Source organism: Lactuca saligna, chromosome 4, assembly GCF_052625555.1.
Source record: "Lactuca saligna cultivar CGN05327 chromosome 4, ASM5262555v1, whole genome shotgun sequence".
NCBI lineage: Eukaryota > Viridiplantae > Streptophyta > Magnoliopsida > Asterales > Asteraceae > Lactuca > Lactuca saligna.
The window spans coordinates 140,064,927-140,092,877 of record NC_136420.1 but is presented as its reverse complement, the minus strand read 5'-3'; positions in this window follow the sequence as shown (position 1 = coordinate 140,092,877).

Genomic DNA, 27,951 nt, shown 5'->3' with positions numbered 1-27,951 from the left:
GGCTTCCAACTCATAGATCCATACTTCTAAGGCCTATCCCTCATGTAAAGTGGCAAACTTTACGTGTAGATCAAGAGATCTAAGCTTAAAACAATCCAAACTAGGGTTTAAGACAAAGAGGCTTCACTATCAACCCAAAAACAGATGCTTTATTTCTTTCAAGGCCAAGATACACTCAAATCTGAAGTATCTACTTCAGATCTGGGCTTCTAACTCAAAATAGTTCTTAAGCATGGCATAAAAGCCCCAAATATCATAGCCAAGGTTGATCTATTAAACAAAAGAGGGAAGGTAATGATTTATTACCTTAAAATGCTCAGAAATGTTCCACCAACTCTGGATCCAAGGCCCCTTCTTGCTCCACTATTACTATCTTCTTTCTCAGGCTCCAAAAAGCTTCACCAAGGGTAGATCTTGCTCCAAAACGATTATGATGGCTAGGGATTAGTGCTTTCTGCTAGAGAGGCAGTCAAGGAACCCTAGGGGAGAGAATGAGACATTTAAATAAGCTCCAAGTCCTGGATTTAGGGTTTTCCTTGCTCAGACCAGACTCGCCGAGTCACCTTGCTCGACTCGCCGAGTCTCTCCATAGAATTAGGGTTTTCTTTCTTTTCTTGGCTTTCCAAACTTTGGGTGTTACACTATAAGTTTGCAAACACTTTTATACTACAATGACACTAAACTCTTATGAACTCACCAGCTTTATGCTGATATTCGTTTTCAAAATAACTTGTATCCTCAGGTCAATGAGAGACAGGAACAGGGCAGCTTTTGGAAGAAGATGGAGCATATACAAGACTCATCTTTTATTTTTGTTATACTTTTGGTGTCTATTAAACTTTATAGAACACAATTGTAACTATTATCACTATATATATGAAATGGTTGTTGTTTCTTGTTTTTACTATTATGCAATTGTAATGATATTGTACATGACAGCCTCCACCCCGGAACGTATTTCGCCGTTCTCGGTTTTGGGGTGTGACGGATTGGTATCAGAGCATTGTTTATGGTGAATCATGTATATCAACCCATAAAAGATATACGAACCATAAACACTTTGGGACTAAAACACTCTGACAAAGAACATATACTCTTAAATACTAAAATATTTAAATAAGTATATAGATATACATTTACTAATACAAAGGGTCAGTATCATTCTAGAATGGAACAGAAGTATTAAAGATTATTGAACAACACAATTTAGCTTAGAGACATATAGTCACATCTTGGTGGATGTAGCTTGATCAACTACATCACTCTAGGAGTGACTAGCATGTGCCTAAGAAGGATTGTGGTGTTGCAACAAGTCTAAAAACTTACCAACACTACCACAAGATCATTAGAATAAGAATACTATAGGAGTATTCTGCACTCTACTAACTACATATGTGATAACTAAAAGGGTCGTTACTAATAGGACAATAGTTGCTAAGTGGATACACCACGGTTACACGTGACTAGGGCGCTATAGACTCAGAATCTGTGACCTTTGCTTCATTTCCTGTTCTTGAATGATTGGGGATCTAGAGTTAGGGTTGCTTATTCGAAGGACTATCTTGCTTCGGTTACATGTAATTGGTATGCACTACGCAAGTATTTACTCGACTAATAATGATCCATCTTATAAGTATCCTAGGTTAGTATGTCTATTAACCGTTTCTTTCCCCCTTTCTCGTGTAGTTAGCATGGCTGGCTTCCACCATCCCGACGATCCATATTATCCAAACGAGGGCAATGGTGGATGGCTCGACAAGGAGCCAGAAGATGATCACCCGATCCCTTTGGATGATCACCGTGCTGAAGGCTTCTCGGATAGCTCCAGCTCCGAGCCAGAAGTTAACAACTTGCCCCCAGTAGCTCTAAACCTTAACCCCCATCCAGTGTTTCAAGGCGCCACTCCCATGTGGGCAATAACCCTGAACCGATGGAGCGATGATCAGGGTCAGCCGGTACCTTTTGATGGAGATCGAAGATTCTACAACATAAGCGAAGGAGGATCAGCGGACCGAGTCTTGCCCATTATGGTCCGAAGGATTGCCAGGAATGTCGAGCAAGGTCAAGCATCAATTGGCCGAGTTGTGGAGGTTAATGCCAACTCAAACCTCAACACGGTTCGCGTCCGCCAACTTGAAGAAGCCATGTACAGGACAAGGAGGACCAACGAGTCTCTGCAACAACAACTAGCTGCATCCCGAGTCGAAGTTAGAGAACTCCGAGCACGTCAGAGGGTTCAGGAGAGACACCTTCAGGAAGTGGTTCTCCTATTAGATGATCTTAGGGTTCGCCCACGAATACTCGTCTTCAGTAGAAGATGTCTACCTGTTTTCCCCTTTTATTTAAGGAATAGCCTTTCGCTTTCTATTCTCGGTAGAGCACTTGTTTGTAAACGTTCATAACTTTGAAAGTACTCTAATTTGACCTCTAGGATGCCAACATTTTCCTCATGATTTGATGTAAGACCTACTGTTAGGTCACTTTTCCCGAACCCATATTACATCATTAATATCATTAATATTGGCAGTTAACTACTCTATTTCTATGACTCTCTCTCTGATTTTGAACTATGTTGATTTAATCCATGAAACACTCTTATCATACTTGCAATAGACTCTTACTATTGCTATAAATTCTATGAACTTTCAGTAAAAGATTCGTCATCGCAAGCGCCCACCCAGAGGTAGACCGGCAACTCAAACCCCTCCCCACCACCTCCTCATCCTTAGTTCGATCCAGTGATGTTTCTAACAACTGTGACCGCATCTGTGATAGTAACCATAGCTCAAATGAACTTTGGTGATGTGAGCGGTGGCAACTCTAGATTTGGTGAAGTCCATAAAACAGTGCAGGGATGTACTTATAAGGACTTCATGAACTGCAAACCTACCCTCTTCGATGGTACCGGAGGAATTCTAGCATTGTCACAGTGGTTCGAAAGAACTGAGGTTGTCTTTGAAATGTGCTCATGTCCCGAGGAGAGCAAAATATAATTCGCTATTACCACCCTCACTAACAGGGTTCTGACATGGTGGAACGTCCACGTCAGTGCACTCTCTTTGATAATAGCCAACGCCATGGGCTGGGACACATTGAAGGACCTCATGAGAAGGGAGTATTGCCCTAAGGGAGAAATTCAGAAACTTGAGGAGGAACTTTGGAAACTCAAGATGAAAGGGACTGACATAACAACTTACACGGCTATGTTCTGCGACTTGGCGTCTATGTGTCCCAACATGATCCCCTCGGAGAGCAAGAAAATCGAACGATACATCTGGGGTTTAGTGCCCTCGTATCAAGGAAATGTTCTATCCTCCCATCCTGCAACCTTTGACAGCGCCAAGGAGTTGGCCCACAGGTTGATCGAACATGAAGCACCTCCCACTCCAGCAACAGCAACTACAACTGCCACTATTGCACCCAAAGCATCCGACAACAAGAGGAAATGTGTGGATCGGAAGAGGGACAAAAGAACTCAATCTTCTTCAAAAAACCAGCAGACCATGGTTGTCCATGCTACCACCACTCCTACTATTTCTGCACCGGCGAAAGCTTATGTTGGGAACCTACCCAAGTGTCCCAAGTTCCCCTTCCACCATACTGACCCCTTCCGTGAATTGCACTGCACCAACTGCGGCTGGAAGGGCCATACTGTTCGATTTTACAGAGCCCCACCCAAACCCATCTCACAAGTCCCTAGTTCGGGAGTGACCTAGACCTGTTATGGTTGCGGTGAAGCGGGCCATTTCAAGAGGAACTGTCCGAAGGCTGGGAATGGGGGAGGAACCGGAAGACTACTCGCTATTGGCCACAATGAAGCAGTAGCGTACCCTACAGTAGTCACGGGTACGTTCCTTCAAAACAACTCTTATGCATGTGTCTTATTCGATAGTGGTGTAGAAAGAAGCTTCATAAACAAAAACTTTAAACACTTACTTAAACAATCCCCACAACCACTAAAAGAAACAATCATCGTAGAAATGGATAACGGAAAGACCGAAAGCTCTAATGAAATTTACATAGGTTGTACCCTCATGTTAGACGATCATTCATTCCCAATCAATCTCATACCGGTGTCGATCAAGAGTTTCGATGTTATTGTGGGCTTGGACTGGTTGAGTCTTCATCGCGCTGATATTCTATGTTTCAACAAAGCCATCCGCCTAAATCCACCGAATCACGAAACTCTGTTAATCTACGGAGACAATCCCGGTATGAGTCTTCGCATCATCTCAAGTATTCAAGCCCAGAAGTACTTGTGCAAGGAATATCGTGCCTTTCTTGCACACGTTGTCGACACAAGCCAAAAAGTGAAAGATCCAAAAGACATCCTTGTTGTATGCGAGTTCCCTAACGTCTTTCTGGAAGACCTTCGAGGTTTACCTCCCAAACGTCAGATTGAGTTCAGAATCGACCTAGTCCCAGGAGCTACCGCCGTAGCTAAGTCGCCCTATCGTTTAGCACCTTCCGAGATGCAAGAACTATTCGGTCAACTTAACGAGTTGCTCAGCAAGGGCTTTATAAGACTGAGCTTATCACCCTAGGGAGATCCGGTCTTGTTTGTGAAGAAGAAAGACAGATCGTTCCGTATGTGCATCGATTATAGGGAGCTCAACAAACTCACGGTCAAAAACCGCTACCCTCTTCCTCATATAGACAACCTATTCGACAAACCACAAAGGGGCAAGTTACTTTTCGAAGATTGATCTTAGGTCCGGGTATCACCAGTTACGAGTCCTTGATGAATATGGTGTGTCGTCCATACTTAGACCAGTTCGTTATCGTCTTTATTGATGATATACTCGTCTACTCTCGGAGTGAGGAAGAGCACAAAAATCATCTACGAGGAGTCTTGGAAACCGTACGATCAGAGAAGTTATACGCAAAGTTCTCTAAGTGCGAATTTTGGATCCGAAGAGTGGAATTCCTATGACACGTATTTAGTGAGGAAGGAATCCATGTGGACCCATCCAAGATTAAAGCTATCGAGAACTGGTCAGCACTAAGGACGCCTACAGAAATTCATCAATTTTTAGGCCTCACTGGCTACTATCGCTGATTCATGCAGAACTTCTCTCGGATTGCGAAACCTCTCACTACGTTAACACAGAAAGGAGTACCATTTAAATGGGAAGAGAAACAGGAGAAGGCATTCCAGACCCTGAAACGATCCCTATGCACCGCACCGGTATTATCCCTTCCTGAAGGAACAGAAGATTTTGTGGTATACTGCGACGCATCGAAACAATAGCTGGATTGTGTCTTGATGCAATGAGGTAAGGTCATCGTCTACGCCTCAAGACATCTGAAGACACATGAGATCAACTACACCACACACGACCTCGAGTTAGGGGCGGTTGTTTTCGCTCTGAAGATCTAGAGACATTACCTGTATGGAACGAAGAGCACAATATACACTGACCACAAAAGCCTCCAACACATACTGAACCAAAAGGAGCTCAATATGAGGCAACGACGGTGGGTCGAACTACTCAATGATTACGACTGTGAGATTCGCTATCACCCGGGAAAAGCCAATGTAGTAGCAGACGTGCTGAGTAGAAAAGAGTATTCTGGCCGAAGAGTCAAGTCACTAACGATGACTATCCGTTTACATCTATCCGCACAGATTACGGAGGCTCACTTCGAAGACTTAAAGCCTGAGAATGTGTCAGGAGAATCCCTACGTGGAATGGATAAGAACTTGGAGGTCAAGGCTGATGGAGCCTATTATTTCATGGACCGCATATGGACCCCGCGCCACGGTGGTTTCAGAGACTTGGTCATCAAGGAAGCACACAACACTCGATACTCCGTTCATCCAGGTTCAGATAAGATGTATCTGGATCTCAAAAAGCTATACTGGTGGCCTAATATTAAAGTAGAGATTGCTACCTTCGTAAGTAAATGCCTTACCTGTGCGAAGGTCAAGCTCGAATACCAGAAGCTATCAGGTCTTCTACAGCAACCAGAGATACCATAGTGGAAGTGGGAGCGGATCACTATGGACTTCATAACCAAGCTACCCAAGAAAATGGGTGGAGTGGATACCATATGGGTCATCGTCGACAGATTGACCAAATCTGCGCACTTCCTACCCATCAAGGAAACAGACAAGATGGAGAAACTAACAAGAACGTAAATTAAGGAGATAGTTTGACTGCATGGTGTCCCTGTATCTATTATCTTGGATAGAGATCATAGGTTTACTTCGAGATTTTGGCAATCACTGCAAAAAGCATTAGGGACGAGGCTAGACATGAGTACAGCCTACCATCCGCAGATTGACGGAAAAAGTGAGACGACGATCCAAACTTTAGAAGATATGCTACGAGCCTGTGTGATTGACTTTGGCAAGTCGTGGGATACACACTTAGCCCTTGTTGAGTTCTCCTACAACAATAGTTATCACACGAGCATTAAGGTAGCTCCATTTGAAGCCCTCTACGACCGGAAGTGCAGATCCCTGTGTGCTGGGATGAGGTGGGTGAGACTCAGTTAGCTAAAGGATAATTTCCTAACAGCGCTCTCAAGGATCTGGAAATCATCCGAGAAACGACCGAGAAGATTGTACAGATTCGTGAATGATTAAAAGCCGCTAGGGACTGACAAAAAAGCTACGCAGACAAACGACGAAAACCTTTGGAATTCCAGGTGGGAGATCGAGTCATGTTGAAAGTCTCACCCTGGAATGGCACAATACGCTTTGGAAAGCGTGGAAAGCTGAACCCAAGGTACATAGGGCTTTTTGAGATACTTACTAGAATCGGCCCCATAGCTTACAAACTCAACCTACCCCACGAGCTAAGTAACATACACTCTACCTTCCACGTCTCGAACCTGAAAAAGTGCTTAGCTGATGAAACCCTAGTGATCCCACTAGACGAGATCGACATCGACGAAAGCCTCAACTTTGTGGAAGAACCTGTGGAAATCATAGATCGAGATGTCAAACGAACGACATAAAGCCGCATCCCAATCGTGAAGGTTCGATGGAACACCAAACGAGGACCGGAGTTGACTTGGGAGCGCGAAGACCAAATGAGGCTTAAATATCCCCATCTCTTTGCTTAGTAGTATTGTAATAGCATAACTTTTTAAATTATAAATTTCAGGATAAAATTCCCTTAATGTGGAGATGATGTGACAACCCAAAGTTTATTCCGTTATATTAACCCGTTTCCGATAATGGAATATGTCATTTTATAAAAGTTCCGTTAATTTGGGATCGTCAAATAAATGAATCTTTATTTATTTATGTTTATATTTTGTGGTTATTGTAGTTACAAAATAAATAAAAACTCGTAATTTACTCTTCCATTTAATTGGAAAAAGTTATTTTATTATTTTATTATTACGACCATTTAACCCGGGTGAATAGTTTAAACCTCGATAAGCTTTAGCATCGGGTAGTCGTATACCGGGTGCAACACCTGAGACTTATATATAGGGAGTTGAACACTTCATAGAAGCTTTTCACCACTCTACATCCTCTCTCTCTCTCACTCTACTCTCTCTCTAGCTCGTTTTCGCCTCAAAACCGCAAGTTTCCGCCTCCAAAACGTAAGATCTTCTACCCTAATTTGTTCTAAACATCAATTCTTGTTGCAATAGCTCAAAAATAACACAAAATGACCATCAAAAAGGAATTTACGGCCTAAGAACCTCCTTAGGCCGTGAACCCCTAAACAATTGCCAAAAGTACCAAATTTCTCCCATTTGAGCTTAGAAACTAGTTGTAGATTTAACCTAGAAGTGCTTGAACCACAATACAACAATTTTTAGGGCATACAAGAGGGTTTACAGCCCAAGCACATGCTTAGGCCGTAAACACCCTCTAACCATGTAAAACACTTCCAAACTACCCTTAGACTTAAGATATGGCTTAGGGACTTGCCATTTCGTACTTGGGACATTTAAACACATGCATTTGAGGGATAAAATAGAGTTTACGGCCCAAGCATATGCTTAGACCGTAAACTCCCCTAAATCATGCCAAATGAGGGTTTAAACCCCTAAAAAGCCATGTAACCTTTACTAGAAATTGTTATAAATTAAACCAAAGGCCTAGAAATCAAGGAAAGGAGTGGCCTTTGGGCTGTAAACTCCAAGGGAGTATACTTTTGGACCCTTAAACACCCCTATAGCCTTGTATAATTCCTTAGAACCATTTCTGAATCCACATGAAACTTTAAATCATTCAAAAACACTCCTCCCATGAGTTTACGGCCGTAAAGTCATGGGGGATGTGGCCTCCCAACCGTGAACTCACTTAGAGTAGGTTTTAGGATAGTAAACTCCAAGGTGAGGTCATACACTCTTTCCATACAACCCATTAACTTTCTAGCACTCAACCATAAGACCTGTAATCACACTAGGATGTCAAAATGTTTTAATATGAGTGTAAATCACTAATTACTTGTAAACATAAGTATTCATATGTTATTCGGGTCATAAAGGGTGTACAAGTCATTACTTGACACCAAACGCTCATCCGACACTCACACCCGATCTACTTATTTCAGGTGAGTTCATACCCCTTAATGAACCTTTTAAATGTTTTTACATGTTTTAGGGGGGGATACAGGTACATTATTACATGTTTTATTATCAAATCATATGTGATTGACAATCTATCATCAAAAAGGTATTACTCTACAATTTTAGATACTTATCAATAAAAACTGTTTTAACTAGTTATCAAATGCATTTTTAAGGTTAAATTGTTGGTAAACTATTTCAAAACTATGTTTCAACTACTTTTCTTTTAATAAAAATATATCTACATTAATATATTTATATAAATAAGACTTGAGGGACTTAGGAACGATAGGTGGCCTTATTTACTATTCTTGTTTGATGTGGTTTTAGGGTATTGGTTGTCCGTCCGACTGTCGTTGAATTCTTAATTATATATCGTATATATTTGTGTTAGATATGAATGTTTTTATCTTATTCATTACTACTGTTGATCAAAAGCAGAAATTCACATACTCTATTTAACTATAATAGGTATAGTTAAGGCTACTACTAGTTACCTCTATTACTACTATACACACCATAAACTGTTAATATTACAAGCTAGTGCAAGTATGAGAGAACACTCTACTTACTGTACTAAAAGTCTACCATACTAAAGCATAAGAGAATTCACTAATACAAAGCATATCACATTATCTCTCTATAAGCTACTCTATTGTACTTACACCATGTGACCAGGGCTTCCCGAAAGAGAAGCAACACTATATGTATAGATCTATATGGAATAGACACTATTACATTCCGACTGTTAACTATAGCCCGAGCCGACTAGGCCAGGGGTGGCACTACATTACTTCACTACGCATGACCAGGAAGGTCATCGGTACTCTACTACTTCACAATTGGTCACATGAGAAGTTAAAATTACATTTATAGAAATACACTAAGACTTAAAGTCTGAACTAAACTCCCGAAGTAATAAAACATCTATTACTAACTAAAGATACAACACTACTACTGTTAGCAAGCATAACTTTTCTTCAACCATATTACTTACATGAGACTTATTTCTACACTTTTACAATTGAAGGTTTCAACAACATTACTTTTACACACTAGAATGATTGACTTACAAATGTACTTTCTGGAAAATATAGGATTTTTCAGGGATTTCTACTACTCATAAATACAACTTTCAGTTTTATACTATAAGTTTGCAAAAACTTTTATACTACAATCACAATAAACTCTTATGAACTCACCAGCTTTATTCTGATATTCGTTTTCAAAATAACTTGTATCCTCAGGTCAAAGATAGATAGGTATAGGGCAACTTTTGGAAGAAGATGGAGCATATACAAGTCTCATCTTTTATTTTTGTTATACTTTTGGTGTCTATTAAACTTTATAGAACACAATTGTAACTATTATCACTATATATATGAAATGGTTGTTGTTTCTTGTTTTTACTATTATGCAATTGTAATGATAGTGTACATGACGTCCTCCACCCGGGAACGTATTCCGCCGTTCTTGGTTTTGGGGTGTGACAAAGTATAGTTAGCTTTCTCGTGTTATCTGTTGATGACATATTACTCATAGGAAACAACATCCTGACACTGCAGGAAGTTAAGTCCTAGCTCAGGAAGTGTTTCGCTATGAAGTACCTTGGAGAGGCTTCCTATATTTTAGGAATAAGGATAGTGAGAGACCAAAGTAAGAGACTAATAGGACTTATTCAGAATACTTACTTGGACAAGGTACTAAAATGTTTTAGTATGGAGAACTCGAAGAATGGATAATTACCGATCCAAAGTAATGCCAAGTTGAGTAAGACACAAAGTCCGAGTACCGAAGCCGAGATAGTAGAGATGAACCGAGTACCTTACCCTTCCGTAGTTGGCTCAATCACGTATGTTATGACTTGTACTCGTCCTGATGTGGCCTTTGCTTTGCGCATGCTCAGTGGATATCAAGGGAACCCCAGCAGAGCACATTGGACCGCAGTCAAGAATATCCTTAAGTACCTTCGTAGGACCAAGGAATGGTTTCTGGTTCTCAGAGGGAGTGTTGACTTAAAGGTGCGATGGTATAGTGATGCTAGTTTCCAGACCGACATGGACAACTACCGTTTGCAGTCGGGCTGGGTCTTTACCCTTAATGGAGGAGCAGTGACTCGGAAAATTCCAAGAAAGAAATTGTAGCTAATTCAACGTGCGAATCAGAGTACATTGCAGCGAGTTAAGAATCAAAGGAGGCAATATGGTTGAAGAACTTCATTGGAGACCTTGGAGTTGTACCTGCCATAACGGAGGCTATGGAAATTTTTTGTAATAATGAAGGAGCGGTTGCCTTGACCAAGGAACCGAGGGATCATGGTAGATCTCAACATATCGAAATAAAATATCACTTTATTAGACATCGGGTAAAAGAAGGAATCCTCATATTTAAGAGGATATCGTCAGAGGATAACCTAGCAGATCCGGTTACAAAGGGGTTGAGTGGTGTTAAGCTGTGACAACCCGAAATTTCCATTTGTACGAACATTATCTATTCAATAGCAGCTACTCCAGTTTCTGTAATCTTCAGACTTGTCCGAACGAGTTTGTGTACGTTAGGGTTTTACATTTCTGGACATATCGGGAGAATGGATGCTCCTGAAATGTGAAACTTGAACATTGTAAGTTTCATAATGTTATAGTTCGACTTCCGGAATAAAAATATTTTCTGTCAAAATATTTCAGGACTATAAATAGATTTTTGAATTTAATTAATTCATTATTTACAATTCCAACTAGAGAAAAGCCAATTCTCTCTGACGGATCTTCGGGTTTTCATCCCGGATTGTGAGTCTACTTTCCTTAATGTGTTTTAATGTTTTTTTATATGCTTTATAACATTGTTACATGTCCAAAAACATTCAAAATCAACAAGTAATAGGAGTTTACGGCCAAGGACTTTTCTTGGGCCGTAAACCCCTTTTCAAGGGCTAAGTGTGCCCTAAACTACCCCTAAAGCCTAAGGACTTTAACCCTCATATGCTTGTGACTATTTTAGACATCAACACACTTCAAAATCATAAGTCTATAGGAGTTTACGGCCAAGAACATTTCTTGAGCCGTAAACCCCTTTTCCAAGGGTTAAAAGCACTCCAAACACCCCTAAGGCCTTAAGACAATTACCATTGAACACCTAGGAATTGAATGGGGAGTAAAAGACTTCAAGAACATCCCTTAAAGGGAGTTTACGGCCAAGGAACACCTCTTGGGCCGTAAACTCCAAGTAAAGGCATAAAAGTGTGCCTCTTGTCCCCATTAGCCTTAGATAAAATCATGGAAGCCATCCTTGATGTGCAAGTGCCTCAAATGAATTAAAAGCCATCACCCATAGGAGTTTACGGCTGTAAACTCTATGGTATATGGACTATAGGTCGTAAACTCCCCTATGGAGCATTCCAAGTCCTTAAACTACTTCAAGTATTATTCCAACAAAGCTAGGAGTGTTCTTGGATCAAGATAACACTTTAAAACACCCAAAACCACCATGTGAGGAGTTCACAGCCATAAACCCATGAGTTTAAGGCCATAAACTCCAAAGGGTGGGGTTTGTTGGGTGGTGAACTCTTATGCAAGGCCATTTGATGTTTCAAACCCTTTTGCCTTGTCCCGTATCAACTTAGATGCAACCATTAGGACCTATAACACTTATACAAAGTGTATACATGTTCCTAATTGTGTTAACTTACTTTGTTAAGTTATTATGTGGCTAATTAGTTATATATATATATGCTTATTATATTATAACTAGGCTTGAACGTGTGAACAAGTCTCCGTTTGACACTTAGCACGGTACCCGATACATCAATTCAATCTACTCACCACAAGTGAGTTTATACCCCTTTAATCAACATTTGAAATAATTTTAAATGTTTTAAATACTTTATGGGGGGGAATACAAGTCAAATACTTATAGTTATTACATCAATCACATGTGATTGCATTAATCACATGTGATTAATAACTAGAAAACCAATGATTTTATCACTGTTCAACTGTTTATCAAACTGTTTCACTTCAAATGTTTTACAAACTCTTTTTACTTATAAAATGCTTTTATTAAACTTTGTTTTACTTCTTATAAATTGCATGCCCATATATGTATATATAAGTAATGTTTAAAGGGCTTAGGAAGGCCATCCGCCCTATTTCCTTTTCGCGCACTGAGATGTGGTCTGGTGGGATTTCAGGTGACCATCCGAGGGTCGTTTCTATATTAGTTATATATCATATATAAATGTATAGACATAAAAAGTACTTCCATATTCATATTTACCAGTACATCGATAGCTAGTTACCATCGGGGTAATACAATACATATACTAGAAACAATACATATACAATGATGCCAGAAACAATACATATACTAGAAACAATACATATACAATGATGCTAGAAACAATACATATACAATGATGCTAGAAAAAATACATATACAATGATGCTAGAAACAATACATATATAATGATGCTAGAAACAATACATATACAACTATACTAGAACGAGAAACATTACATATACATGAATACTTTATTATTGTGATTTAAATCGGAGCATGACTTAATTGTCATGGCTCGAGTTGTAGCCAGAATTATCTTGAAGGGAGAGCGTGAGTTTGCGTATAGATCTATACTGGATTGACAATCCTACACCTTGCTGCTAGCTACAGCCGGACCTGCAGGTCTGCGGGTGCCAAACGTCATTCCGTTATTACGACCATTCATTATGTCGTTGTTACTTGTCGATAGTATGGTGCAATTTATCACGTAATGCCTTAATATAAATCCGGTTTAAGGTAGTTAGTACAACAGTAGTTCTTATAATACTAGGCTACAGTACTACAATGATTTACCCATTACATATTTTCAGTGATAACCTCACTTAAACGTTTATGTACAAACTATATTTTGTTAAATGATAGTTACATTTGGGAAATTTCACACTTTTACATCAAACGAGCATACAAAACAGTTAAGCCTTGGTAGAAGGCTACTTTAATAGAAAATATAGGTTTTTCTGAGAGATTCAAACTTTTACAAACAATTGCAAACCTTTACATACATTTTACAAACTTATACTTTATACATGTTCAAACATTTTTGGATGACAAATACCGACACTAAAATACTTATGAACTCACCAGCTTAATGCTGATAAACTCTTTCAAAATAACTTATATTCTCAAGTCATCAGTAGACAGGTACCGAGGCCAGCTTTTGAGAAGATGGAGCGCATTCAAGACTCATCTTATTATTTTGATATACGTTATTTTTGGTGTCTATGTTGTACAGAACACGCTTGTATTAAAATTATATATTTAATGCAATGGATGATGTTGTTTGCTTATTTACATTTACTGAGTTGTGATACTTACATGACGTCCTCCACCCCAGAACGTTTCCTCCGTTCTTGGTTTTGGGGTGTGACAGATTGGTATCATAGCATTGTTTATAGTGAATCAAGTATATCAACCCATAAAAGATATACTAATTAGGAATACTCATCGCCGTTAGATGATGTCTAGTACATCATTATCTTTTGGGTTAAGGATTAGCCTTTAACATCTGTGCTCTAGGTAGCACTTATCTGTAAAATATTCCTAACTTTCAGTACTCTAATTAGGAATCTAAGAACTGTCAAACTTTCTGTATGGTATGATGTAAGACCTACTGTTAGGTCAATTTTCATTGAACTCGTTACATCAGTAATACCAGTATTATTGACAACTACCTACTCTGTGGGATGAATCTTTACATTTGGGTTTTCCTACACATCCTTCTAGTTATGAACACAAACACTCATTCAATTGTTGGGCTATGGTTAGTTAGTCCATGTGTCATTCGCACATTACTTAAAAATTAATCCTTACCACTTTTCTCATCTTTATAAACTTATAGTTGAAAGATGCCTCCTCGCAAATCTACCCGGAATAACCCGACACCTACACCACCTCCGGTCATCGATACAGCAGCCCTAAATGCTGCCGTAGCTGCAGCAGTGGCAACTGCCATGGCATAGTATCACTCTACTGATGCCAGCAGAGGTGGAACCCCGGTTAACTTCATTCCAGTTGAAACTCCTGTGCGCTCGAGAGAGTGCTCTTACAAGGATTTCACCAACTGTAAGCCGAAACCCTTCCATGGGACCGATGGAGTCATTGCTCTCTCGCAATGGTTCGAGAAGACTGAATCAGTCTTCGAAATTTGTTCTTGCCCTGCTGCGAGCAAAGTCAAATATGCTGCATGGACCTTCGAAGGGAAGGCACTAACGTGGTGGAACAGCCACGTTAAATCTCTAACTCTCGTTGTGGCCAACGACATAGGCTGGGATACGATGAAAGACCTCATGATTGAGGAATACTGCCCGAGGGGCGAGATCCAGAAACTAGAGCATGAGCTTTGGAGCCTGACCATGAATGGCACCAACATCATTGCTTACACCGCCAGATTTAGCGAACTGGTGGCCCTCTGCCCTAATATGCTTCCCACTGAAGGGAAGAAGATTGAAAGGTACATATGGGGGCTAGTTCCTCTGTATCAGGGGAATGTCCTATCATCAAACCCCGCTACCTTCGACAGTGCCAAGCGACTGACACAACGACTCATTAACCATGGTTTCAAAACCCCTGCAACTACAACAACCCTAGTCATCTCGGAACCTTCCAAACCCGCTGAGACCAAGCGGAAGTTCTGGGATGACAAGAAGAGGCAGCGAGCTGCCAAGAAGCAGCAAATTGTGGCAGTACATGCCGCGGTAACCCCTGCTGCTACTGCTCCGACGAAGCAGTATGCTGGAAGTTTGCCGAAGTGCAACATATGCAACTTCCACCACAACGGCCCCTGCCGTGAAATGCAGTGCTCTAACTGCAACAGGAAAGGACACACCTTCCGTTTCTGTAAATTCCCGGTGCAACCGATCACGCAAGTCCCTGGCTCTGGCGCGAGCCCAACTTGCTATGGATGTGGCGAAACAAGCCACTATAAGAGGGACTGCCCCAAAGCGAGAAATGCTGGAGGAGCAGGGAGGGTACTAGCTATAGGCCACGGGGAAGCAGTCGCTGACCCGACAGTGGTGACTGGTACGTTCCTCCTCGATAACTCCTATGCATGCATTCTGTTCGATAGTGGAGCTGAGCGAAGCTTCGTAAACCACAAATTTGCTCGCATGCTTAAACAACAACCACACGCACTTAAAGAACAATTCACAGTAGAAATGGCTAACGGCAAAACAGAGAACACCAGTAGCATATACTTAGGATGTATCCTAACCCTAGATAACCATTCATTCCCAATCGACCTCATGCCGGTCTCAATAAAAAGTTTCGACGTCATCATCGACATGGATTGGTTGAGTCTTTATCGCGCCGACATCATGTGCTTCGAGAAAGCAGTCCGACTAAACCTTCCGTCTAATGAAACTCTTATAGTCTACGGCGACAAACCTGGTGCGAGTCTTCGCATTATATCAAGTATTTAAGCACATAAATATCTGCGCAAAGAATACCACGCATTCCTTGCTCACGTCGTTGACACGAACCTCGAAACGAAAGAACTCAAGAACATTCCAGTAGTGAGCGACTTCCCCGACTTTTTCCCAGAAGAACTACCTGGATTACCTCCGCAACGACAGGTCGAGTTCATAATCGACTTAGTCCAAGGAGCTACCCCAGTAGCCAAGTCGCCCTACCGATTAGCACCAGCAGAGATGCAGGAATTATCTGGTCAACTTAACGAACTACTCAGCAAGGGATTCATAAGACCAAGCTTCTCACCTTGGGGAGTACCGGTCTTGTTCGTTAAGAAGAATGACGGATCATTTCAAATGTGTATCGACTACAGAGAACTCAACAAACTGACGATCAAAAATCGTTACCCTCTGCCTCGCATAGACGATCTATTTGACCAACTGCAGGGGGCGAACTATTTTTCCAAAATTGATCTAAGGTCCGGATATCACCAGTTACGAGTGCTAGAGGAGGATGTTCCAAAGACAGCCTTCCGAACTCGTTACGGACACTACGAGTTCGTTGTGATGCCATTCGGATTGACCAATGCGCCAGCAGTTTTCATGGACCTGATGAACAGAGTATGCCAACCTTACTTGGATCAGTTCGTCATCGTTTTCATTGACGACATCCTGATGTACTCCCGAAGTAAGGAAGATCATGGTGATCACCTACGACTAGTTTTAGGAACTTTACGAACGGAGAAACTTTATGCAAAGTTCTCGAAATGTGAATTTTGGATCCGAAGAGTCGAATTATTAGGACACGTGGTAAGCGAAGAGGGAATCCACGTGGACCCATCCAAAATTAAAGCCATTGAGAACTGGTCAACACCCAAGACGCCGACAGAAATTCATCAATTTCTAGGTCTTGCTGGCTACTACCGCAGATTCATTCAGAACTTCTCCCGAATAGCGAAACCTCTTACAACCCTGACCCAGAAAGGCGTGGCCTTTGACTGGGAAGAGAAACAAGAGAGAGCGTTACAAATGCTCAAACGAGCCTTGTGCACCGCGCCAATACTATCTCTCCCCGAAGGGCTAGAAGACTTTGTAGTCTATTGCGATGCATCGAACCAAGGGCTCAGGTGTGTTCTGATGCAGAGAGGTAAGGTCATCGCCTATGCCTCCAGACAGTTGAAGACACACGAAGTTAACTATACGACACACGATCTTGAACTGGGAGCAGTGGTGTTTGCTCTGAAGATCTGGAGACATTACTTGTATGGAACGAAAAGCACTATCTTTACTGACCACAAGAGTTTACAAAACATATTCGATCAGAAGGAGCTCAAAATGAGACAATGACGGTGGGTCGAGCTACTCAGTGATTACGAATGCGATATTCGTTATCATCCAGGTAAAGCCAACGTAGTAGCAGACACCCTGAGTCGGAAAGAATATTCTGGTCGCAAGGTCAAATCATTGTCAATAACCATCCATTCACACTTGTCTAACCAAATTCAGGCGGCCCAACTTGAAGCCATGAAACCTGAAAATGTGACGAGTGAATCCCTCAGAGGAATGGACAAGAATTTAGAAGCCAAGGGTGACGGAGCCTTATACTTCATGGATTAGATCTGGACACCGAAACACTATGGTTTCAGAGACTTGGTCATGACCGAGGCGCACAACACTCGGTATTCCGTCCACCCAGGTTCAGATAAGATGTATCTGGATCTTAAAAAGCTATACTGGTGGCCTAATATGAAAGCAGAGATTGCTACCTTTGTGAGTAAATGCCTTACTTGCGCAAAGGTAAAGGTCGAGTACCACAAGCCCTCTGGTTTACTACAACAACCAGAGATTCCAGAATGGAAGTGGGAGCGGATCACTATGGATTTCATAACCAAGTTGCCCAAGACAACGGGTGGACTTGATACCAAGTCTGCACACTTCCTGCCTATCAAAGAAACCGACAAGATGGAGAAACTGACGAGAACATACATTAGGGAAATCGTACGACTACATGGTGTGCCTATATCCATTATCTCCGATCGAGATAGTAGGTTCACCTCAAGATTCTGGCAATCACTACAACATTCCCTAGGAACAAGGCTGGACATGAGCACAGCCTACCATCCACAAACTGACGGACAGAGTGAGAGGACGATCCAGACTTTAGAAGATATGTTGCGTGCTTGTGTAATTGACTTTGGAAAAGTGTGGGATACTCATTTACCCCTCATCGAATTTTCCTACAACAACAGTTATCACACGAGCATAAAAGCAGCACCATTTGAAGCTCTCTACAGCCGAAAGTGCATATCCCCTCTGTGCTGGGCTGAGGTGGGTGATACCCAATTAACTAGAGGGCAAGCTTCCGACAGTACTCTCACTGGTCCGGAAATCATTCGGGAAACGACAGAGAAGATCGTTCAGATTCGTGAACGATTGAAAGCCTCTAGAGACCGACAAAAGAGCTACACTGATAAACGCAAAAAACCTTTGGAATTTCAGGTGGGAGACCGAGTGCTTCTCAAAGTCTCACCCTGGAAGGGCTTGATACGCTTCGGTAAGCGTGGGAAGCTTAATCCTAGGTATATAGGGCCTTTCGAGATTCTCGCAAGAATCGGCCCCGTAGCTTACAAACTTGATCTACCCGACACACTTCGTAACGTACATTCTACATTCCACGTATCTAACTTGAAAAAGTGTCTGTCCGACGAGACTCTCGTAATCCCACTCGACGAGATCGAGATCAACGAGAGACTCAACTTCGTGGAAGAACCTGTAGAGATCATGGACCGTGAGGTCAAGCAGACGAAGCAAAGTCGTATCCCTATCGTGAAGGTTCGCTGGAACGCCAAGCGAGGACCAGAATTCACTTGGGAACGCGAGGATCAGATGAAACTAAAATATCCTCATCTTTTCGCTTAGTTATTTGTAACTTCTTATTTGCTTAAATTCTAATTTCGGGACGAAATTCCTTCTAACGGGGGGTGATGTGACAACCCGAAATTTCCATTTGTACGAACATTATCTATTCAATAGAAGCTAGTCCAGTTTCTGTAATCTTCAGACTTGTCCGAACGAGTTTGTGTACGTTAGGGTTTTACATTTCTGGACATATCGGGAGCATGGATGCTCCTGAAATTGTGAAACTTGAACATTGTAAGTTTCATAATGTTATAGTCCGACTTCTGGAATAAAAATATTTTCTGTCAAAATATTTCAGGACTATAAATAGATTTCTGAATTTAATTAATTCATTATTTACAATTCCAACTAGAGAAAAGCCAATTCTCTCTGACGGATTTTCGGGTTTTCATCCTGGATTGTGAGTCTACTTTACTTAATGTGTTTTAATGTTTGTTATATGCTTTATAACATTGTTACATGTCCAAAAACATCCAAAATCAACAAGTAATAGGAGTTTACGGCCAAGGACTTTTCTTGGGTCGTAAACCCCTTTTCAAGGGCTAAGTGTGCCCTAAACTACCCCTAAATCCTAAGGACTTTAACCCTCATATGCTTGTGACTATTTTAGACATCAAAACATTTCAAAATCATAAGTTTATAGGAGTTTACGGCCAGGAACATTTCTTGGGCCGTAAACCCCTTTTCCAAGGGTTAAAAGCACTCCAAACACCCCTAAGGCCTTAAGACAATTACCATTGAACACCTAGGACTTGAATGGGGAGTAAAATACTTCAAGAACATCCCTTAAAGGGAGTTTACAGCCAAGGAACACCTCTTGGGCCGTAAACTCCAAGTAAAGGCATAAAAGTGTGCCTCTTGTCCCCATTAGCCTTAGATAAAATCATGGAAGCCATCCTTGATGTGCAAGTGCCTCAAATGAATTAAAATCCATCACCCATAGGAGTTTACGGCCGTAAACTCTATGGTATATGGACTATAGGCCGTAAACTCCCCTATGGAGCATTCCAAGTCCTTAAACTACTTCAAGTATTATTCCAACAAAGCTAGGAGTGTTCTTGGATCAAGATAACACTTTAAAACACCCAAAACCACCATGTGAGGAGTTCACGGCCATAAACCCATGAGTTTACGGCCGTAAACTCCAAAGGGTGGGGTTTGTTGGGTGGTGAACTCTTATACAAGGCCATTTGATGTTTCAAACCCTTTTGCCTTGTCCCGTATCAACTTAGATGCAACCATTAGGACCTATAACACTTATACAAAGTGTATACATGTTCCTAATTGTGTTAACTTACTTTGTTAAGTTATTATGTGGCTAATTAGTTATATATATATGCTTATTATATTATAACTAGGCTCGAACGTGTGAACAAGTCTCCGTTTGACACTTAGCACGGTACCCGATACATCAATTCAATCTACTCACCACAAGTGAGTTTATACCCCTTTAATCAACCTTTGAAATACTTTTAAATGTTTTAAATACTTTATGGGGGGAATACAAGTCAAATACTTATAGTTATTACATCAATCACATGTGATTGCATTAATCACATGTGATTAATAACTAGAAAACCAATGATTTTATCACTGTTCAACTGTTTATCAAACTGTTTCACTTCAAATGTTTTACAAACTCTTTTTACTTATCAAATGCTTTTATTAAACTTTGTTTTACTTCTTATAAATTGCATGCCCATATATGTATATATATATATATATATATATATATATATATATATATATATATAAGTAATGTTTAAAGGGATTAGGAAGGCCATCCGCCCTATTTCCTTTTCGCGCACTGAGATGTGGTCTGGTGGGATTTCGGGTGACCATCCGAGGGTCGTTTCTATATTAGTTATATATCATATATACATGTATAGACATAAAAAGTACATCCATATTCATATTTACCAGTACATCGATAGCTAGTTACCATCGGGGTAATACAATACATATACTAGAAACAATACATATACAATGATGCTAGAAACAATACATATACTAGAAACAATACATATGCAATGATGCTAGAAACAATACATATACAATGATGCTAGAAACAATACATATACAATGATGCTAGAAACAATACATATACAATGATGCTAGAAACAATACATATACAACTATACTAGAACGAGAAATATTACATATACATGAATACTTTATTATTGTGATTTAAATCGGAGCATGACTTAATTGTCATGGATCGAGTTGTAGCCAGAATTCTCTTGAAGGGAGAGTGTGAGTTTGCGTATAGATCTATACTAGATTGACAATCCTACACCTTGCTGCTAGCTACAGCCGGACCTGCAGGTCTGTAGGTGCCAAACGTCATTCCGTTATTACGACCATTCATTATGTCGTTGTTACTTGTCGATAGTGTGGTGCAATTTATCACGTAATGCCTTAATATAAATCCGGTTTAAGGTAGTTAGTACAACATTAGTTCTTATAATACAAGGCTACAGTACTACAATGATTTACCCATTACATATTTTCAGTGATAACCTCACTTAAACGTTTATGTACAAACTATATTTTGTTAAATGATAGTTCCATTTGGGAAATTACACACTTTTACATCAAACGAGCATACAAAATAGTTAAGCCTTGGTAGAAGGCTACTTTAATAGAAAATATAGGTTTTTCTGAGAGATACAAACTTTTACAAACAATTGCCAACTTTTACATACGTTTCACAAACTTACACTTGATACACGTTCAAACATTTTTGAATGACAAATACCGACACTAAAATACTTATGAACTCACCAGCTTAATGCTGATAAACTCCTTCAAAATAACTTGTATTCTCAGGTCATCAGTAGACAGGTACCGAGGCCAGCTTTTGAGAAGATGGAGCGCATTCAAGACTCATCTTATTATTTTGATATACGTTATTTTTGGTATCTATGCTGTACAGAACACGCTTGTATTAAAATTATATATTTAATGCAATGGATGATGTTGTTTGCTTATTTACATTTACTGTGTTGTGATACTTACATGACGTCCTCCGCCCCAGAACGTTTCCGCCATTCTTGGTTTTGGGGTGTGACAGTAACTGACTCCTAATATAAGTAATAACGTTAGGCATCCGTAGATGTCCATTAACCTCTGTAGCGAACAGTGGTTCCAGGAATGGTTAATCCCGTAACTGACTCCCGTTGAACTGGGATGGGCTGGATGATTTACTGAAGGTACTAATAAGTCATCTTTACGAATCGAGTTTCAAGTATTCATGTAAGTATACACAGGTAGATGTATCTACGTAAAGGTATTCAGGTAATGTGTTCATGTAAGCGTATTCATGTATCATGTAAGCGTATGTAAAGGTACTCATGTATCAGGTAATGTACTCGTAAAGACTCATGAATGAACTGACTCTTGTGTGATTCCTTGTAATAGGAATAATGTTTTGTTTCTTCTAACTATCCCGATGATAATTTACTGGAAAGTAATTGGTTGTTCAAGTAGATTTATGCACCCTCGATACACCAGGGTGTGGAAAACTGAACAAAGGATGGAAACTATAACATCAATACATATATAAGAACATATGCGTATAAGTGTAGTTTTGTTCAAGAAGGTAAAAATAATGGTTTTGCAAGATATCTAGGAGTTTTGAACAGTAATTAAGAGTGACTTGATGTCATTTTAATAAACATTTCAAAACTAATACTTTTGTTATCAAGGTGTTTTAAAATAGAAAACCATTGCATGTGTCACCTTTTGAAGTATGTGAAATCTACTGAGTGGAAACACAGTTCTAAAATACATAAGATTGATTTAATAACATATTGTTTTGTACTTGTATTCCCCCCCCCCCCCCATTAAAGCATTTAAAATCATTTAAAACATTGATTAAGGGGGTATGAACTCACCTGTAGATGGTGGTTTGGATGAACTGGACGGTGTAGGATTGTTAGGTGTCAAGTGAGGACTTGTACACACACTACGATCCTAATGAACATATAATCACACAAATATGAACTCAAGTAGACTTATTTACTAATTGATAATGTTAAGACATCCTAGAACATAATAAAGACTTTATATAAGTGTTTTAAGCCCTAAGGATTGCATCTAAGCTATTGTGGGACAAGGTACTTGGGTTTAGGGTTCCAAAGGACCCCATATATGAGTTTACTCTCCATATATCATCACACATGGAGTTCACAGTTGTAAACCCTTGAGTTTACGGCCGTGAACTCACAATCTTGGTGATATTTTGTGTTTTGAAGTCCCAAATGATCCCTAGAATTATTCCAACTTGGTGGTTAAATTCTTGGAAGGGTTTAAGGCATAGAAACACCCCTTTGAGGAGTTTACGGCCCTAAGGCCATTTCCCTTAGAGTTTGCGGCCATAAACTCTTAAGGATGGGTGTTTTTGATGCTTTCAAGTCTTATTCACATGTAGTATAGGTCTCAAACTTTTATTCCAAGCATATCAAGGCCTTTGGCACACTTTGGTGCCGTTGTTTGATGTTCACGACCCAAGAACCTTATTAGCACCGTGAACTCACTTTGAGGGGTGTTATTGATGTGTTTAAGGCCCTTGATGTAATGGGAACAAGTCTATGTAAATGCCTAAGGCTTTAGGTGCCTTAAAAGCACCCTTTTGTGCATGATTTTGGAGTTCACGGTCCAAGATCATCTTGGGCCGTGGACACCCATACATATGTGTTTCTTGGTTGTTTTCTTGTCCCTAATACACTTCTATACAAGCCCAAAGTAGTATCATATCACGGGGACAGGTCTAGGCTTTGTTTCGGGAGTTTACCGCCCAAGAACACCTTGCGGAGTAAACTCCTAAATCTAGTGATTTAGCCATCTAAATCATGTTATAAAAACATATTAAGCTATTTAACACTACTAGCAAGAGGTACTCACGTTTTGGGATAAAAACCCGAAGATCCGTGAGAGAGAAAATGACTTTTCTCTAGTTGGAAATGTGAATAATGAATGAATTTGGTTCAGAATTCTATTTATAGTCCTGAGATTTTTGGCAGAAAATATTTTATTCCCGAAATAATCTCTAATATAATAGAGTGTTGGAATAACAGTGTAGCACAAAAATCTAGTGCATCCACTCTCCTGATATTTCCTGAAGTGTAAACCCTAAATTACTCAATCTTATATGGAAAATTCTGAAAGTTTACTGTGACTGATATAACTTCTGTTGAAGTGTTATTGTTTATACAAAATGCAAATTCCGGGTTGTCACAATGCTATAGCATGGCCACATGGTATTCCGCTTTTTTGCCATTTACCACAAGTACATACCCTTCGTTCAAGTTGTACGTTGGTGGTGGCAAAATTGTCATCGACTTCATATGTATCCCCATACAAACGTCTTGCCTTCCAATTATAAGACTTGTTGAGACGTTTTTGAACCTTACTCTCAACGTAAGCGGTCAACCCACCAGACAACCTCCCTGTAAAATTTGATATTTTTATAAAAAATAATAGCACAATAAAAAGACTAAATATAACAATCTCCCTTACCCACCACTTCAGCCCGTTCACCATACTTTGATTGTATCGACGTAGTGATTAACTCAATTATCGTTGTTATAGGAAACTCACGTGTGGATATAAATTGCAAAATTTTAGGGACGTCAATCGATTTAACATTGTAACGTACTTTTGGGAAAAATGCTCGTGTCCATTTTGAAATCGGTATATCATCAAGCTAGTAAATTGGACTCCTAAGCAAGGTGAAGAAAGGTGGTTTTCTACATGTACTTTGTAACCTTTCCAAACACAAGTAAAAAACATCAACGCTATATGCATTGCATGACTTCCAAAACAACGATTCGACTTCCGTATTGTTATGTCTGACAAGCTCACGTATTTTTCGAGCTATATCTTTAGGACAATATCCATGATAGGAATCCGGGTAGGCACTCTGAACACCAAAGTTTATTTTATCACATAGGTTGCTTATGAAACCAACCTCTATATCCTCACCTAAACAATCTTTTAACCTCATCATGAACCATCTCCATGATTCTTTACACTCTAAGGTTCCCAAACCAACTGCTAAGAGTAGTGGTTCATTATTTCCATCTAAAGCCACTGCGAAGTACATTGTTTTCAGATAGCTCCCAAGAAGGGGTAAATAACCCAGATATATCAACGGTATAATGCACCTAAGGACGGTATGAATCTACATAAAAACGAACACATATTAGTGATAAGTAAAAAGTAATCGAGATACATTACCATGAAATATTATATAACTCAATAAAAGAAATATTTTATACCAAGCAACCTAAAGCCACAAAACATAATTAAAAGCGGTTGGTATCCATTTTCTTAATGGCTGTGAAGGTATTAGGATTTGTTCTTTGAAGGTTATGCAAGAATATTGGTAGCTGAGAAAAGCTTCTTTCGGTGTAAGTACTCATTTTCAAAACCAATGAAAGTGTTTTACAATCATCACACAAATGCAATATCACACAAATGCAATTATAAATAGAAAATATTGTATCTCTACTGTTCAAAATTCTTAGTTTAACGTTTTAAATTCATAGTCAAACCAGTTCATTTCATAGTTAAAATTCACTGACCGACATGACAATACTACAGAATGTACTTGTCTGCAGTTCGTAGTTCAACTTTTTAAACTCATAGTCAAAACCATTTCATTTCATAGTCAAAAATCACTGACCGACATGACAATACTACAGAATGTACTGGTCTGCAGTTCATAGTTCAACTTTTTAAATTCATAGTCAAACCAACTCTTTTCATAGTCAAACATCATATATCAACAAGACAAGACAAGATAGCACAATATACTTGTCTGGATTTCGTAGTTCAACTTTTTGAATTCATAGTCAAACAAGTTCATTTCATAGTCAAAAAGAATTGTCTGTAATATGATTTCTTCTATAAATGGGTTTCAGTCATTATGAAAAATTTAACTGAGAAACTAACTCCAATTTAAAAGAAAAATAAGGCTAATAGCATATTGCAATTGCGACGGAGAACGTATCGTTAGGATTTCGGGTACAGCTAGAAACCTAGGAAGATTGTTTTACGCTTGCCCATATTTGATATCATGTTGTTAACGTCATTCAAATTTAAACCCTCGTGTTTACATGAAAAAAATTTATTTTCTTACTGTCAATGTTAAATTTTACAGGGACTAAAATGCGGGTTTATCAATTCGGTTGATGAAGAGAAGGACCAATCATCTATGGTAATAGCTAAAGTAGCTAACTTTAATAAGCTCTTTCAATCAGAAAATAAGAAGTTAAAGATAGGATTCGTTTGTAGTTGGGTGTTGTTCTTGGCAGTTCTTGTTTACAAGTTGTAAGCTTTTTAATATTGTTTTTATGGTTTTGAAGTTGTTAGGTCAATAAATTGTTGTATTTGTACTTATGTTTAGAACAGTGTACTTGTAACGTTAAAACAAATGTTGTAGTCGTTCTTATGTTGTAAGTATTGATAAGTTATTAGTAGGTCATTAATTTGTTGTAATTGTCGTAACGTTAAATTTTTTGCCATCCGTTGACGAAACTGTAAAAATAAACTAATAATCAAATCCAACATTAATTTAGATATACAATTATATAATCCAACTAAATAGGACCAAGACTAGACCCCCAATAAATTTTTGCCATCCGTTGACGAAACTCTAAAGCTGCGTTCTTTGGGTCAATAAGAACATGTATTGGTTGACCTGAAACGAATTGCTCCATAAGCATACAAACAAAAACACTGCAATCTCCCAAATGACTACTTTGTTGGGGAACATTTTCTTCATAAATGAATTGCATATTGAATGGAATCATTAGGATGCTCCTCCGGGCCCAATACTTAATCTTGTCCAAATAATTTGCCACCCAACGTTCAAATTTGGAAAATATTCCTTCAGATTTGAATTTTTAATAAGCCCCTCTACCAAGATTGTCATAAATATGCACTTCCATTTACGCTAATCGTAGTTCCCCAAATAACCAATGATTAGGGGATGAATGAATCGGCAATAGGACCTGTATAAGGATCATAAAATAAAATTATGTTTCTTTACATCACAATAAAAAAACATAACAAAAATAACGATTATATTTTCAATATAAATAATTAAGTTTACCGTATCAACATCCCACCAAGCAACCATGAAGTTAAGGTACGAAGCAATACTAGCCATAAACGCCCTCCAATCCTGCCCTTCTTCCAAAGCATGAGAAACAAAAAAATTTGGAGGCATTATTGTATATCGGTCGCCCTCAAACCGTATCTCCATCAATAATCAGTACCAAATGGTTATATGCTACACAAAATCATGATACTTTTGTTATTGACTAAAAAATAATTTACTTTTAAAATAATAAATTAACAATTAATTTACCGATGACTCCAACCATCCATCGTGTGTATGCCCAAACAATGAGCTCCAAAAATCTTTATCTAACACGAAATTAAAGAAACGATGTTGGACATCATATGAATGAAATAAATAATTTTGGATGACAACCTCACCGTCTGCTACGTAAGGTTGCAGGCGCAACATGGAGAAGTCGTGAGCAACACCAAAAGCTGGAGGAGGAACGAGGCTTGTTGATTTGATATCAACCTTCTTTTTTGCTCATCTTTTTTGCTTCGGTGTCGTGTGCAACTAAAAACAATATTCAAATGTTTAAATCTCTATCTTTCAGATAATCCACATAAACATAAAATTTTGAGCTTATAAATAAAACGAATTCCTCGGTGTAAGGAGGGCACAAATATTGTGATGGTTTTCGAGTTCTCGGTTTATCGGGTGTAACTTCTTTGCCATCAACACCATCCTCATCAAAATAATCTACAATTCCCGTAATTATCATTTCATCTTCGTCAGGCACCTAATTAAATATTCTTTAATTAAAAAAATGTTTCAATCTACTAAAAACAAAATATAAATTAATGTAACTATAAGAACCTCTTTAGCTTCATTATAATTATTTACATTAAACACATCATCATCAAATTTGTTCCCCACATTGTCCTTCCTCTCCTCCAACTC